This window comes from Durio zibethinus, chromosome 2 (assembly GCF_047325235.1).
Source record: "Durio zibethinus cultivar Kanyao isolate XHJ-2024 chromosome 2, ASM4732523v1, whole genome shotgun sequence".
NCBI classification, from domain to species: domain Eukaryota; kingdom Viridiplantae; phylum Streptophyta; class Magnoliopsida; order Malvales; family Malvaceae; genus Durio; species Durio zibethinus.
The window spans coordinates 13,881,074-13,899,749 of NC_143163.1; positions in this window are offsets into that span (position 1 = coordinate 13,881,074).

Here is an 18,676-nt window from a genome sequence, read left to right on the forward strand (position 1 = left end):
TTTTTAGAGTTCCAAGAGACAAAGCTCTTCCCCAAATAAATCATCTAATGCTAATCTAATATTCTTTGTTATGAGAAATGCCTTTTTCATAGCAATAACTCCATTGAGTTTAAAATCACTACAAAAGAAAAACAACATATATAACAAAATGAGAACGAATAGAAACTAAAAATATTTATGAGTTTATAGACTATTTTTTTCTAAAAATATTGGTCATACAATTTATGACCAATGGACACATAAGATATATTCAATAAGATTGACAAATATCATAAACCATCCCAATGAGACAAGTGCTAATTATTTACGTATTCAGTTAAGGGTAGGTAAGGTTTTCCATCATTGGCAAAAACTAAATACATAACAAACAAGAGCTTGTTGTACCCTATAGTATATGTCTAACATAAATTCAACAAATGTAGTATTCATCATCAGTAGATAATGAAAAATTTCCTATCTAAATTTTAAAAATTTGTAAAATGAGCAATCACTACTCAACATGTTTGAGGACATTGAAACATTCATGTGGATCCCACACTTATAGAAATGCATATCAAGCAACAGTGAGTTAATACATAATTATGATAGTTTAATTACCTGAATAAACTTTAAAGCTATTGTGCCACCATGCCCTTTTTTCAGCTATTTTGTGAATTGGAATCATTTCCCAATAGTGAAGAAAAATAAAAATCATGCATTTGCCAAAAGAAATAATATATGGTGTAATGAACAAGTATATAAAGGAATTTCATCATTGTTCAATAAATTGACTCAAATGAGTGAATGACGAATTTAAAATAATAAACATTCTTAATTGCATTGAAATTGTAACCAAAGAAGAATTATAAATAATTCTTTTATACATTTTACCTAATTTTGAGCCTTAACTAGCATTCTTTGATTTGTCACATCCTCTAAAAAAGCAAATAGCACGTCCATCTTTGTTTTATCTTTCTTCATCCTATTTTTTTCTTCCTTCATTCTTTTACTATCCTTTTTTATTTTTCTTTTATTTTCATCTATTTTTTTTCAACTCTTTTACCTTTGCTTCTTTTTTTCATTGAGTCTATTTGCTTCTATTAATTTACCCAAAAGATCTAAATGACTTAGATTTACACCAAAAATAGGAGTTGGAATCGGGCCTAATCTATGCCCATAAACAGGACCATACCTCTCCTTTTCTATCACTTGATAGCAAATTTTATCATCATCTATTGGATTAGAAGATTCTAATTCACTTCTAAACAAATTGTCAAACTCATCATCCAAAAGAGAAAAAAAATAAAAGAGTTGCAAAGATATAGATGATGTGGTATTTTTTGAAATTCAAAATAATATCAAATGCAATTAAAACACTCTTGGATTCGTGCATAATCAAAAACCTAATAAATATAAAGAATAAACTACCACAACTTATTATACATCTAGAGAAATCATGCTTCCATCTTTTCACTTATTTGTCAACAAAACATATTCCACTAAAAAGGTTCAAGACCATCCGGATCATTTTCAACCTACATACAAATAAGAAATTAAAACTAAGCCCTAACTATTGCATTTATCAATCTTGCCTACATACCCATTATTTATCAATCATACATTCTACCTATAATAATCACAACTTCTAAACAATATCAAGAACAAAAAAAACCTATCAAATACAACTAAAAACATTCATTAAAACCTTATCATCTATAAAAATCAAATAAATACAAATTTATGTGACTTTAATATGAATATACCTCTTCAGCTCTAATTTGAGCATAACTTTTTGTTCTTGATGTGTAGGAATATTTTTGTTTGCTACAATTTGTAACATTTCATTTAGATTCTCCTATTATTCAAACAAAAAGAAATAAAAATATCAAGAGAATGTTCAATTAAGTTAAAACTTTAAACTTTCAACAATTATCTAAATTCTAAAAAACTAAAAATCCTTAAAAACAAAACACATAACAAAGTTGTACACAATTTATATAAAGCCTTAAAAAAAATCCTTAAAAAGAAACTTATCAAGCCTCAAGTACACTTAGAACGTACAAAAAATTACAATTCACATCCATCTTTAAGATGAAACAGATAATGTATAATAAAACACTAATAAAATAATAAAACTAACTTTGGTTGTCCTTACATATACATGTAATCAACAATAAGTGGTTTAACAATAATAGGGAATTGCATGATCTTTATCTTCAAAATCTTAAGAAAGAAGTATTAACACATTAAAATCATACCTTAGCTTTGATTGTCAATGTATAATTAACAAAAGGCACTCATTCTTTCATTCAAACATTTTTTTAGGCAAATTTTAATCTTTTCTTCACATGTATTGGAATCCTTAATGTATTCACACTTTAAAGTTCTTTTATGATCAGTAAACTTTCACCTCATAAGTTGCATGATCCAACCTTTTATCTTTGGAGTTTCCTCAAACTCATACTTTTCCTAACAATAAAAAGTCAAATTGATGAGATATCTTTACTAAAAGAAATATAAGTAATTAGATGCAAAGTTGCACTCCAATTTAATTTGATTTACCACTATGCGCTTATACATCTTCTTTTTTTTCATCTTTTATAACATTTGCCCAACGAATGGTAGAAAAAGGCACTTCTATCCTAACAATTCTACCAACAATTACTAAAAATTTTATGGTATATTTACCAATAGCTTGGCCAAATTTATTGAATTACAAATGTAACTTTTCATGACTAGCCATTCTCACAAGATCAAGTTGTCAAGTCACTTCTCTAGTTATTTTTCTAATTGATGTTGAAGCTAATAAATATAATAAATAATAAAACAAAAAAGTCAAAGATTTATCATGAAAGTGAATGCATGAATTTAGTAAAAAATACTATATATAATGAACAATAAAAGTAATATTGCTAGGGAAATTTATCTATAATAGGCATGAATTCTATAAGCAATGATTCCATCTCAACACCAAAGATTATGACTCAGGAATGACAGAGCCATCATTCACATATTGTGAACTATTAGCATGCATTACTTGGACTACACTTTAGAGATAAGCCTTAAACTTGCATTAATGAAAAAATATGTTATTAGTAGACAACCAAGTAATGCAATTTGTTAATAAGATACTTAATAAGTATGAACTATCTAAAAGAAAAAAAAATCACCTATTGGCATGTACATTTTATACAAAAAAAATTCATCAAAGTTCATCACCTTTATCATCTAATTCTTCTATTTGTGTTCTTTTTCTCCTTTTTTTTCCTTCCATTTTTCTTTTTTTTCTCCTTTCTAATGAAACATTTGTTTCCACCATCTCTCCAGCAACATCAAATCTTTGCCAAGTGGGAATATCTTCACAATTATCCATATCAAACGATAAACTTTGAAAAGTAGCTTGTTTTTGTTGGTATGGTTTATCTTATTCAATTGGCATATCATAAAGGTCTTGCGAATGGGTTTTTTACATAACATACCAATTAGGATCCAAAACATCTTTTACATAAAAAGACTTATTGTGCTTGAGATGCAAGTATATATGGTTCATTAGTTTGTAAGGATCATGAAAAGTTTGTACAAGTAAACCCATAAGTGTCAGTTTTTATCCCTCTGCCTCGATTAAATACATCTCTCCAATCATACTTAAATATACAGACTCCATGACCTTCATGATAGTGTAATTCAATAATGTCTACTAACTCACCAAAATAGTTTACATTACCCAGATTGGGATTATTGTCCCTAACACTTGCATAGCTATTTGTTTCTCTTATGATAAAGACCCCACTATTTTGAGTATTCATTTCTTATTCACAATCTTGTATGAAATCTAAAGCCATTAACAATATACCTTTTATAACTTGTCACTTGAAGATTAGGACCTCGAGCAACTGATAACAATTAAGCAGTCACTAGTCCACTTTTATGTCTAAACAACTCTGTGACCTATAAATTAAAATGATAATATTAGTTGACTAAATTTATAGAATAATTATATATTTTAATAATACGAATATATAATACTTACCTTTTTTTTCAAACCAATTAGGAAACTCTTTACAATGGATATTGTCTAAATTTCTTGCACTTTCTCCTAACGTTGACCTAATCAATTGTTTATATTCTCTATGATGAAAAGGAAAATTATTAGTTAAAGAGGTTTTAGAGAAAGTAATTCTTGAAACAAATAATAAACTTAGATTTTTTAAAAAGTTTATTTTACTTAATGAAGGGATGAATTTCAATACAATTTCTAAGGACATAAAGATGAGCTTGTGATAAATCTTCTTGATTGAGCTCAAGTGAAGTAGCTTTTCCTAGTGCATTACCAATCTATTTAAAAAGATAACTTTGTACTTGACACATTAGTTTCACCATCAAGATTCCTTCCAACTGTATCGAATGTTTTCTCAATACCATAAAGATGTCTTGAACAGAATGTCAAACATTCTTCTATTAGGTAACTTTCATAAATTAAACCTTCAGGTTGATTATTATTTTGCACATAAGATTATAAGGCACACCAAAACCTATATTAAATACATTATGTGATTAGAATGTTATTATTTTTAATATTTTATAATATATAAATTATGAATAATGAAATTAAGAAAACTATACCAACCTCTTAACTAGATACACCAAACAATAATTCACCAATCCCCCTATCTTAGCTTCACTTGGCAGTGAATCAACAAGTGTGCCATAACATCAAAAGATCTTAAGGGAAACAACCTTTCAAGTTCACAAAACGTCAGTATGATCTTCTTTTCAAAACCACTAAGTCTTTCACCCTTAATACTTTTGAGAAAATCTACTTGAAAAACCTGCTTAGCTCAATTAAACCACAAAAACATTATTAGGCAACAAATTATGAATTGCAAAAGGAAGTTATTGTTGCATAAGAATATGAAAATCATGACTTTTAAGAGATGTAATTTTCTACTCTTTAAAATTCAAGTTTCATGAGATATTAGAAGCAAATTATCTAGAACCTTCACACCCTTTAAGAATTCACACAACTTTAATCTTTCTTCTGAAGACATTATGTAATATGCAAACAATAAGACCAATTCGACATCTATTTCTATCGGACGACGTTTTGCCTTCACATCTAACTCTTTGAGATCTAAGCAAGTTTATATATGGTCTTTTATTTTTTCACCAATATTCAACAAAGTACCAAGCACATTGTCACACACATTTTTCTTAATATACATTACATCCATGTTATAGTGCAACAAAAAAGTACTCTAATATGGCAACTTAAAGAAAATACTTTTCTTCTTCTAATTACTTGTCCAATCATCTTTAAGAAATTTCTTTCCATTTAATTTTTCTTTTCTTGTTCCATCCTTATATAATTGTTGTAACACATCATCTCTAAACAAATGTAAAGGTTTTTCCCTTAATTTTGAGTGCCATCAAAATGAAATTTATCACTGCACCATTTATAATTTCTTTGTAAGAATTTTTGGTGACACATATAGTATGTCTTCATTTCATGCTTCAAATATAAACTTAAAATATACTTGTTGCAAGATGGACCAGCCCACTTTCCTTTTATACTCCACCTAAATATATCAACATATGCAAAAAAAGTCACTGATAGTTCATTGAATTACAGCACGCAAAACAAAATTCTATTTTTTCGATGCATCATAAGTTTCAATGCTTGTATTCCACAAAACTTTCAACTTTTCTATCAAAGGCCGTAAGCATACATAAATCTTATCCTTTGGAGCCTCAAGACCAGGAATAAGTAAAGATAACATAAAAAAAATACCTTTTTTCCTACATATCCACTAAGGAAAGCTATGACTGGCCAAGTTCTATGTGCAACATACATGCTTCTAAAAGGATTAAGTCCATTTGTTGCCAACCCTAGCTTTACACTATAAGGTTTCAATGTAAATGATTGATGCATCTCATCAAATTTTTTTCAAGTAAGAGAATCGGTTGGATGCCTTACTACCCCATCTTTCGTGCATTTATCTTTGTGCCATCTCATATTAACAATTGTTTTAAATTACAAATAATCTTTGAAGTTTTTGTGCTAAAGAGAAATAGTAAATAGTTTTTATAAAAATTTGTTTAGAAGGAAAAAAGAGTACATAGTCAAGTCTTAAGTCTTTCAAAAATTTTCCCACATCATTATAAGACTTAGGGATTTTTTTTTGACACTGAGAAAAGCATCCCTCATAAACTCCAATAGAGTAGTTATGGAATTGTTACTCTAACAACATAAACACTTAATGTGCATTAACTTCACAAGAAATGAAAATATTGAATGCTTAGTGTACCCTAGATAAAGCATATTTTCTTAATCTTTTAACAACCTAAAAAATCTCTTTATTTCATCATTTGGCTACTCAAAAGTGTTTGATTGATCAAACATCCCACTATCTATGTGTGACATCTATAAACCTTCACTTAACAATCCAAACATATCATCTTCTACACTAGACTTAGAAAAGAAGTCATCTACTATACTCACTTCTTCTTCATGATGGTTCCAATGCATATAACTTTAGACTATTCCTTTACTAACTAAATCAAATTGCACCTCTTCATGACTTTTAAAATATACATTATTACAATCAGCATAAGGACAACAGATTATGCCTTTCACAGAGGAAAGAGCAAATGTAAAATTAAAAAATTCTTCTACACCATCTAAGCACCTAAAACTTAAAGTTGACTACTTCATCCAACTTTTATCCATTGCTAAGATAAAATTGCATATTTAGTTCAAACATTAACAAAACATAATTGTACTAATTAATTTAAGAATTGTTTCTCTACATGCTTGTTCACAAATTTCTAAGCAATAAGAGGCTATATTTTTGGCATTTGTGGTGATTATTATGTTCCTATAACCTAACAAAGCTCGGTTCTAGCTAGAATGAGATTAATTAATTTCATGAGTATATATTTCAATATCTTATGTATTCTTGAAAGGTTTGATTTTGTATGCACCTAATATATATTCTCAATGCCTTTGAAAAAGAAAACCAAAACAACATCATCAAATTTGAAAAATAAGTCTTATTCACATCTAATCACATAAAAATTGAACACAATAAAAAAACCAAATGACACTATTTTAAAATTCAATATTGTGAAAATAATAAAATATGTAAATTATTTAAAATATTATGTATCATGGATATTACTTTTAAAATGAACAATATTATGAAAATAATAAGTAATAATCAAACATAATCTAAAAAAAATTAAACTTGCCAGTTAAAGAAGGATCAATGCACATAGTTAACTTTTCATTATAACAACCCTTTAATAGAAGTCAACACCCATTCTTACCAAGCCCAAGCACCAATGATGATGATGGTGATGATGACAGGAAAGACTAAAAAATAGTAACAAATTATTATTTTATCCTGAAATAAAAATAAAAGAAAGTAAATTAAAAGAATTAAAAAATAAAAATAAAAAAGACATCAAAATAAAGATTACAAACAATAAGCCAATAACGAAATAAGCCTATATAGAGAATGGACTTAAGTTAAGATGAAGTTTTCTCTAAGTAATATTCTACCCACTTTTTCCACCGTCAACAAAAAAAAGCATATCAAGTTAGATCTAACCCTTCTAAACATTCTAAAAACTTCTTAAACCCTAGATCTTAGCTCCACCATCAACAAAGAGAAATATATCAAGTTAGATCTAACTCTTATAAACATTATAGAACGTCTAGAACTGTAGATCTTAGCTCCATCATCGACAAAACATTAAAATGCACAGATCGATGGATTTGAAGTAAAATCAAAGCATAGATAAAAGATTTACCTATGTAATAAAAGAATGAAGAAGAAATAATGAGATCAAATAGAAATAGACAGAGTGTGTGAAGAAATAGTTGCAAAAAATAAAGTGGAATAGTGGAATAGTTAGAATTGCATTTTTTTTTTAATTTAGATTTGTTAAATGTTTCAAAGAAAATACAAGAACAATTAATACCTTAACATTTTTTTTTTGTTTTCTTCAATTTTTCTTTCCCATAAACCAAATAGTAGCATTAATTAAATGAATTTTTCCTAAAGTTTCACATAAACCATTTTTACATTTTAATTAAAGCAATTCATTGACATTACAAATAACTAAACAAACAAAATTAAATAAAAAGATAATGTACCTTTAAGTTGAGTTAGATTGGGATTTTTCTTTCAAACTAAAAGCTAAAAGAGCTTTTTTCCAAAAACTATAAAGAAAAATGTAAACAATTTTTTTTTTAAAACCCTAAGCCTTCTATCTTGCATATGTTTTTGCATATCTAATGTTTAAAGAGTAGTAATTATAATTTGAAGTTGAAAATGATGATGGAAAAAAACTAAGTAAGCCCTTTTAAGGATTCAAACTGTTTTTTAAGTTTATTGTTAAATTTATTTAATGGTAATAAAATCATAAGTTATAACAAAGCTGACCTAACCCATTAAGAAGGTTAGGCAAATAATTGGGCAAAAGCCTAGTTTGTGTTTTGGTTCTACAATTGGGCTAAAGCATAGTGTTTTACTTTCAATGAAAGCTCAAACGAGAATTTAACCACTAAGTTAAAACTTAAAGCCTTCTTTAGCCCTTTCCATAAACCCAACATCCTAAACTCCTCCCAACTGAAAAATCATGGTGACATTGATGGGTCCTAATCTCTTTCACCTCTTTTTTCGATCAAGACCACCCATAATTGATGGCAACAATGAACTTATAATCACGGCTATCATCAACTCAAATCTCACTACAGTACCATCAACAAATTGTCAGTGGGACACCTAAACGATGAAGGGAATCATGAAAAGATGGATAAAAATGAATGGTTCATGTTACCCCGTTTGGTAAAACCATCAACACCTTAGTATTAGGAGCCAAACTAGCTAAAAAGTCCTGTTTGTATTTTTTTTTTTTAATTTAGTCAATGCTTTTCTCTTGCCAAATGTATATATTACTATTTAATGGTATCACATCCATAGTATTAGAATATATTTAGTGATGGTCAAATATTTTCTCACTAATTCTACTTACATTAATTTTCACACCTACTTTCATCATAACTAGGATGAAACTTTATATAAGTGAAATATATTTGTAAGGGTCAATTTTGGATCCTCACATAAAGTACTAAATTAAAGAAGGTTAAATGTGACTCACATAATAAAATAATATTTAGTGAAGGTCAAAGCACACTACTTACTAAAAATTTATTCCAATGAAAGCTATTATTGGCCTTCATTACCAAAAGCTTTTGACAAGGGTCAATGTGCAACTCTCACTAAAATTCTCACTAAAACAAGATTTCTTTGTAGTGTATGCTAAATAAAATAATGAGGAATCAAACTTGGAATTAATAAAATCAAGTTTAATTAAACAACTAACAAGTCTATGAAACCATACCCTTAGAGCTTGACTAAAACCTTAGATGACTTTATGGAGTTTGCAAACAGTTTGTGGTTGTGTAAGATGAACAAAACCTAGTGGTTGACTAATATAAATCTCTTCTTGAAGTAAATCATGCAAAAATGCATTATTCACATCTAGTTGGCGGAATGACCAACCTTTTGAAAGAGCAAAGTTATTAAGAACTTTGGTAATGACTAGTTTAATTAGTAAACTGATAGTTTAAATAAAATCTATACTTGTTTCTTGATTATACCCTTTAGCAACAAATCTTGTCTTATAACTGGACTGATAATTTCAATAAAATCTATACCTACTTCTTGATTATACACCTTACTAACAAGTTCTACTTTATATATTTCAACTAAACCATCAATTTTTTTATTCAATAGACCTATTTACAACAAAGAATATTCATGTCAAGAGCAGAATAAACTAGAGACAAAGTTCATTTCTTAATTAATGCATTATATTCATCATACATAGCTCTCTAGGTATAAATTTTGTTTGCTTATGTAAAATAAGTTGGCTCTATTTCATATAGGAAGAAAAAGGAAATAGAATGATGAGTAGAAAGATAAGTAACATGATTAGGAGATACCTTCAGTTTTCTAGTGTGATCATTAGCTCTATTGACTATATAATATAGAATACCTTTTTTAATATATGGATTGACTATCAAAATATTTTGCTTAAAGTTTAAGGAAGTGTTTGGTATTAGAGAATCTAAAGAAGAGGATTGAGACATTTAGTAGTTGTAATAGAAGTGGATGAAGAATAAGCTACAATAGAAGTAATAAGAATAGATAGCACTAGAAGAATGTTGGTATTTGGAGATAGAATTGTACTAGGTCGAGAAGTCATGCTAGATTGATTTTGTTTATTTTCACAAAATGGAAAATTGATTTCATCAAATTAAATAAGATGACAAGAAATAAAAATTTTATTTAAAGACAAATGCAAACGTTTATAACCTTGATGAAGAGAACTATATCTCAGAAAAACACACCTTAAAAATCTTGGTTGCATTTTATTTAAATTGTAAGGTTTGAAATAATTAGGAAAACAAGCATAACTAAAAACTTTAAGAAATTAATAATTTGATATTTTATGAAATAACTTTTCATAGAGATTTTTATGATGTAATGTAATAAAGGGTAGGCAATTAATAAGAAAGATAGTTGCATTATAATATGCATCATCCAAATAAGATAAAGCAACTGAAGCATTAAATAATAAGACAGAGCATTTTTAATAATATGTCTATGTTTTCTTTTCATTTTACCATTTTGTTCATGAGTGTGAGGACAAGAAATTTTGTGAAGAATGCCACTTAATTGTAAGAAATATGAGACATTTCGGTATTCACTCCCAATATGTTTGCAAAACATTTATTTTTTGACTAAAGAAAGTTTCAACTTGCATTTTAAATCTTTAAAAATTTTGAAAAACTTCAAATTTTTATGTCATTGGAAATAACAATGTATACTTACTGAAATTGTCTATAAAACTCACATAAAAATGATGTCCGTTATTAGAATAAACAAGACATACATCATAGTGGATCAAGTCAATAAAATTAGATAAATGAAAAGGCAATCTATGTGATTTTCCTAAATATTTATAAGATAAACAAAAAGGACATTAACTAATTTGGAAGTAAAACTAATCTTTTGTATAATTGTAGTTACAATTAGTCAAATTAAAACTGGTGTTAGTATTAAAATAATTTTGAAGTAAAACTACCTAAATGCTAATGTCGTACATCTAAAGAAACCTTTTTACCGATGAAAGCTTGAGGTTGAAATGTAGAGATGGATGTAAAATTAAAAGTGATGCGATAGAGACCTTGATATAGAACTTGCTTAAGAAGAACCTAGTCCAAGGATTTATCCTTAAAAGTATAGAAGGAATGGTAAAATTTAAAGAACACATTATTATCATAAGTGAATTCAAAAACATTAAGAAGATTTTTAGTAATAAAAAGAACATGAAGAACATTTTTTAAGTAAAGAGGTCAAGAGAAAAAAAAAAGTTTGGATGATCTAATAATTTTAATGTGTAAAGCCTATTCCATTTTCTACTTTGACATGGTCATGCTCTTAAATTCTGAATATGCTGTCTAAAGTTATTGTTTGCACTTGAATTAGGAAACATTCATTATCATACGGAGTAGAAGATGTTGAGGCTAACATAATAGATAAGTTCCTTGAAAACATGACCAAATCAATGATAACAGTTTAAGGTTGTACGTCTAATTTTATTATAAACCTAATATTAAGGGCGATTGATTGTTAAAGCAGAGGTATTTTGATTAGTAAAGAATCCACTATGATAGGTTTTACCTTACCCTCGTCCCTTGTCCCGAAAATAAATAGAACTAGAAAAGCAGCCACGTTGTGAGCAAATGATCTCTAAGATTGATTATTGGAAGAAAAGTTCCATATAGCAACACTGAAAACAAGCTACATGGTTTCTGACAAAATGTGTTGTTTAAGATGATGCTCAAAACTCATGAAAAAGCCATGCAAATCATTAATGGTAATACGATCATAACGTGTGTATACAAAAACAACTAAAAGATCATATTTAGGTCCTAATCCTACAAGGATAGGAAGTATTAGGTCTTCATTAGAAACTAGTTGGCTAGTATGGCAAGGTTATCTATAATGGACTTGATTTTTTAAAGATAATAAGAAATGAATAGGTTACGATTCTTGATTGTTTGAAGTTTCAATTTTAGTTGCTTGAGGCAATTTCTAGATTGATTGGCAAATAGACAGTCTAGGGAAAACCAAAGAGAATATGAACTTGTGCAACCAACTACTTGAGCAAGAACGAGTTCTGTAAAGGATGAAAGAATCCAACCAAGAAATAGTTGATCTTATCTTTGTAATTAAGTATAACTAGGATTTTGATTTGGATTGGTAGTGGAAGAATATGTTGTTGAGATGAATTGACAAGGACATTGTAAAGTTTAATCAATTTAGCCAATAAGTTATGACTTATGATAATTAGACGAAGTTGATATCGACATGAAAGAAAATTATTTCTATCAAAGCATACAAGGACTAGATGATTGATATTGGTAGAAGTGGAAGAACATAAAGACAAAGAAAAGGTGTTTATAGTTAGGAGAAAAAAGAGTTAAGAGTGGTGGAAAAGGAAATAAAGTACAAGGAGCTGGCTCAAACGTCATGCTAAAATTTTACAAAGGTGCAGAAACTCTCACTTGTATTCTATTTATGAGAGTTGTGTTATATTTATATTCATTATAAGGTATATGAGATATACATTAACAAAGAAAGATAAAGTTAGAAAAGAGAAAGATAAAATAAAGATAAATCTAGAAAGATAAAGATAAGAGAATGGAAAATCTATCCTAGCTTTTAACATTATCAATATCAATTTTACAAAATGATTTTATCTCCAAATTTGGATCAATATCTTTATAAAAACCCCAAAATTTATAACCTTTTATTGTATCCTTAGGTTGCAGCCTCTTATGTACCAAAAAAATATTAAAGAAAACAACACAGTTGATAGAGATTCAATGGAGGTATTAAAGCCACATATCATGCTTCTTCTTCTTAAGTTGTGCTCTCTTTTACCCAGGAATCTTCCATTTTAATTTCTTGTTCCTCCCCTTTAAACTTGGAAAAATTGTGAGGAAAAATTCTTGCATTGGGAGTTGTCTCAACAATTTTAAGGACAGCATATTTGTATTTTTTTATCCTAACAGATGAACTTGCCCCCCTGATTCATGAGTAATGGGTAATAAGATATGAAATAATAGGGAAACATGATGAACCTATTAACAAAGTCCCTAAATGGAACCATATCCCAAAATAGATCCCAATAAATGAACTTATTACCCTACAAGGGCATAGCCATCTTAAAAATGTTGGGTCATTTGATCCTATAGAAATTTTAAATTCTACTATAATATATATAATATACATATTTATATAATATAATATATATATGTTAATATAGATAAATCATAAATAAATCTCATTAAAATCAAAAATTAAAGTAAATTGACCCACTAAAATAAAAATTTTAGAATCAATATATAATATAGTAAAATAATTTGGGGTCAATATATAGTTAGTGAAAAATAAAAATTACAAAAAGAAAAGTTAAGAAAAGAAAAATATTAGTGCTATTTATGCACTATTTTTTTTTAATACTAACACTAGTTTTAATTTTACTAATTGTAACTACAATTATACAAAAAATAAATTTTGTTCTTTATAAAGTTATTAATTTAAGAAAAATTATAATTATATTCAAGAAATTATTATTATATTCAAATATTAGACATAAAAATTAATGATTTACATTAAATAGACAAACTAACCAAGCATATATAGTTAGGTAAATTCAAAATAAAGTTAAATTAAGCCTACACATAGTAAAATTTTAACATGATAACTCAACGTTCCAAGATATTCTCATTGTCACTAAACCAAAGCATCATTGATAATATACAAAGAATTTTTTTTTCAATAATGAGAAAAGTAAAAAATTTATTACTTAGATCAATTTGAGATAGCATAGTGAATAATTGCTTGATTACACATATAGAAGAAATTCATTTGATATATTAATGATGAATTTCAAAATATGAAAACTTTTTAGGACAATTACAAAAAAAAAAATCTTTACATTGAAAATTTTCTCCTTTGATTATTATTCTCTATATCAATTGTTGAGTCTTTAAACTCTACAAATGAGATTAGATGGTTGGTATTTTTTATAAAATAATTGAATAATTTATTATTTTCTAAATATATATTAATAGATGCATGTTAACTCTTCAAGCTCACTGGTAAAACTTAAAACTCCATTGTCATAAAAAATAATAATAATTTTTTTTTTGCTATTTGCACTTAGTTTGTAATGACATTAGTATTAGTATTAGTATTAGTATTAGCATTAGTATTAGTATTAGCATTAGTATTATTATTTAAAGATTTTGTATGAAAATTTTTATATGCAATAAAATTAAACTCACATTTTGCTACAGAATAATTTTTTATGTTTTTAATTATATTTTAAATATGATAGAAGTAAAACTTTTATGCCAAATTTTAATTGATACAACATATAAACATATATAATTGTATTTATTTTTTAATATAAATTATAATTTAATTATATATAAATGTAATTTTTTTATTAAATTAAGGTATTAAGTAATATCCTTATTAATAAAATACATATATAAATATAAATTAAATAAATAATAAATATATATATATATATTTTTATATATCCCGAAAAGGATCAAGACTAAACACCCCAAGTTTGATCCCGACTTGACCCATATTGTTCAAATAAGCAAAATTTAACTCAATCTTTATTTTTTAAAAAAAATACTTAGATAGTAGTGAATTGAAACTCATCCCTACATTCATTGATTTTTTCTTTACAAAATTTTTCTAATAAATAAATTTTTAAAAAAAAGACAAAAAAACCAAATGAAATGGCGTGTGAATTTGTTAAAATACTAAATAATATTTTAATAATAAATATAAATATAGAATTAAATAAATAATAAAATATATTTTTTATATATATACTAAAGTCAAGGTGTAATACCAAAAACCTTACTCTTACCAAAACTTGAGTTTAAAAAAAAAAAAAAAACTTACTTCAATTATCTCAAATTAAAAGAAAATGCACCAATTCACTACTATAATAATGATTTTTTCCAATGAAATTTTTTTACGGTAAAAGCTAAATTTTCGTCGATAATAATATTATCGATGGATTTGCTGACAAAAAAATTCTATTGGTGTTAGTCAATTAGTAATGCTATTCCATCAGTAATGAACAAAATTTGTTGATAATTACCAAAGGAATCATTACCAATAGAATTTTCTTAGAAAAATTCTATTGGTAATTTTCGAAGGTAAAATCCATCGATAATACTTAATTTTTAATTATATTTATAATTTTTTTCATTTTACTTTGGTTTTTTAATTTATTTTTAAAGTAATTATATGAATACTAAATATACATAAATAAAAAAAATAAATAAACAAAATACTTCATTTTATTTATAAAAAAATGTAATATATTTATTGTTTATAAATTTTATTAAATAGAAGTACAAAATATATATATGTAACAAATTCCATACAAACATTTAATAATACATACAAATAGTTTATTTAACTTTTCAGTTTCTTCATGATATTTTTTCTTAGCAGCCTCAGTGACAGCCTCAACCATTAGGAGATTAGCTTTCAATTGGTTTGCTTCTTTCTTTAAAGATAGTAAAGGCAGAATATTTGAATAAGCAATTAAACACAATATTAACACAACAAAATAAAGATGAATGACCAACGCCTGTTGGTCCAAGTGGCTAAAGAGCTCGGTTCTTCTTAAGTAAGGTATTAATTTTGAGTCTTGTGAATGAAAAAAATAGGTGTTAGTAGAGATTGTTCCTCTTATGAGATCTGACTGATCCTACTTTGGATTAATCAAGACCTAAAGTGGCTATCGAACACCGAAAGTCCCAAACCAAAAAATAAAGATGAATGGTTCCAACAGCTAATAAAGTGGATATCATCCAACATTATGTTGGGCTAAAAGCCTACAATCCAATCACACCAGCGGAAGCGAAATCAAACAATAAATCAAACACATAAGAGATAACAATTTAACGTGGTTCGGTCCAACTGACCTACATCCATGGATGAGAAACAAGATCCACTAGTTGTAGAAAATTACAAACATACATCATATCATCAACCTCACTCAACAATCAATACTCATAAGACACTCTCAATCTCCTCTAGTCCCATGAAGTATTCTCTACCCAAACAAACACAAACCCAAACCCTTGTGCACTCTTTCAACATAACCAAATACATACCCATATGCTCTCATACATCATACCTATGTGGACCCTCTCAATCTCCTCTAGTCCACTCACAAACAAACATACACACACATAAGACGTAGAGCCCCAATACTCCTATGGGGTGTCTATCCCACAAAACCCTACAACTCTCTTACATCTTTTTCTCATACCTAACCCTGTAGAGACTTCATCTATTTATAACCATACAAACTTGCTCATTAAGAATCCCTCTCCTCTTAGAACTCTTCTCCTGTAAGTCAAACTTGCCTATTAAGAATCCCTTTCCTTTTAGAATTCTTCTCTTGCAAGTCAAACTTACCTATTAAGAATCCTCTTTCTCTTGGAATTCTTCTTTTGCAAGTCTTCTTGTCCATCAAGCAATATCTGACAAATCTCAAACAAATCTCTAACAAATCTCTTATGGGATTTGAGTCAATATTCCCAACACATTAGTTATTATTGAAGACATTAAGCTATGAAAAGACTCCCTAAGAGATGGTATACGTTTTCTTAGTCCAACGGATGGCACATTTTAAAGTAGGGATGATGACTTGTAGAAAGGCTAAATGCTGTCCAAAACTTCATTGATATCGAGAGTTTCATTGTTAGTATTAAACACATTTTGTAGAATTGCACTAATAATCTATATGACTATAGAACAGCTTGGGCCAGATAAAACAAGAATAACACAAACACAGAATAATATAGGTGCTTGACAGTGTCAAATATAGAATAATAAAGCCAGACAACACTGCTTCTGAACCTAATGCAGTTAAACTTTCAATAGTTTCATCTACAAAACCAATTTCACCAAAGAAAATTGCAGAAAAACTTATGTATAGGCCAAGTTCTGGAATCAGATCTTTTTTACCCCTGTTACCAACAGAAAGATTCATGTACAATAGTCCCCATGTACAGCCAATATTCAATTACTTGTTTTAATTGAGCTTTTCAATTTTTAGAAACCAAACAAATTATAACATATATAGCAGTACAAAATAACAGTACAGATACTCCTAATAAGAGCAGTCTCCAAGACGGATCATGTTAGATTCCATTCACTTATCAAAATAGACATGCAAAAAACTCCTGATGCATTCATAGGAAAAGAATTATACTTTTTTTATTGCTATTCGCGTTCACTCAATCAGCAATCAGTCAAAAGATGCAGAATTTTAGATATATGTTCTCTGCACGTTATCTTTCATCAATAATTAACATCACTAATGGTCAAAAAAAGAACAGGATAAGCATGATCAATAAGTTGACTGAATAAATTTTTTAACAAGATCATAGAAAACTTGAGTTTGTAAAAAAAATAGATGTGGAATGGACCAATAAGTAAATGTATATATGATATTTCAGTTCTAGTGGTGTCCATGAGTCTTTCGATTAAGATATTGCATGAAACCATATTCATATCCCGCCATTTCTGCTTTTTAAGACAGGATCGATTATATTGCAAGGCCATATGTTCTCCAAGAACCTTCAACTATTCAAGTAGCCAATTTGGGACACCCCTATGTCCCCCACCATTTCCACGCCAGTTATAGAAGAAATTAGTACGATTCTCGACTAGGGACCTTGGAACTTAAAATGAGGGCATCTTAAATAAGAAGTACCATCAATGGATTTTACAGGCCTAAGGGGTTTTTCAGATTAGTAGCTGAAGTTTAGGATATTTATTATTTAATGTTCCCTAAGATATGCTGGTTGTCAGGGATAAAGGAAATGTCTGAGATGGAAATACCACTTGAGAGTCATCCCTCGGTCAGAAAAGCGCATGAAAGCTGAAAGTTGTGGTATAATATGAGGAAGAGACTATAGTTATAACATAGTATGAGGAAGAGACTATAGTCACAATAGCTATAGCCCCAAACCGAAAAAGAACAGAGAAAAAATATTCCTGTAGCCAACACCACTAGTTTAACGTTAAGACTTAGTTGAGTTCATAAATAGGAGTTGAGTCTACTAGGATATATCATTTAGAACAAAGTGTGTACACCATTTTGCCAACCATAGGGCAGGAAGTAAATGTAATTCTGCTGTTTCCTATGATAGCAGTCAACTGGGTTATCAAATTCATAAGATAAGAGGTAAGCAAACAATTGAATTATGTCGACTTAAGCCAACAAAATTGTCCAGGAAAACCTTGATAGATGGTGGGCCCACATTTGGTAGGTTTCTAGTTGCTTGACTACAAATGTGGCAGAGATCAAAATATTTATTATATAGTACTATATAATATTATATTATATATACATAAATATTTAAAATCATTCTCATCCATAACTTATAATTATCAACCTCAATTCATTATCAAGCAAGTAATTATTTACTATGCATATTTGAATAGAACATGAGATCATTGCAGAAGAAATTAATAATAGTTAATGTTGCAACTGTCCA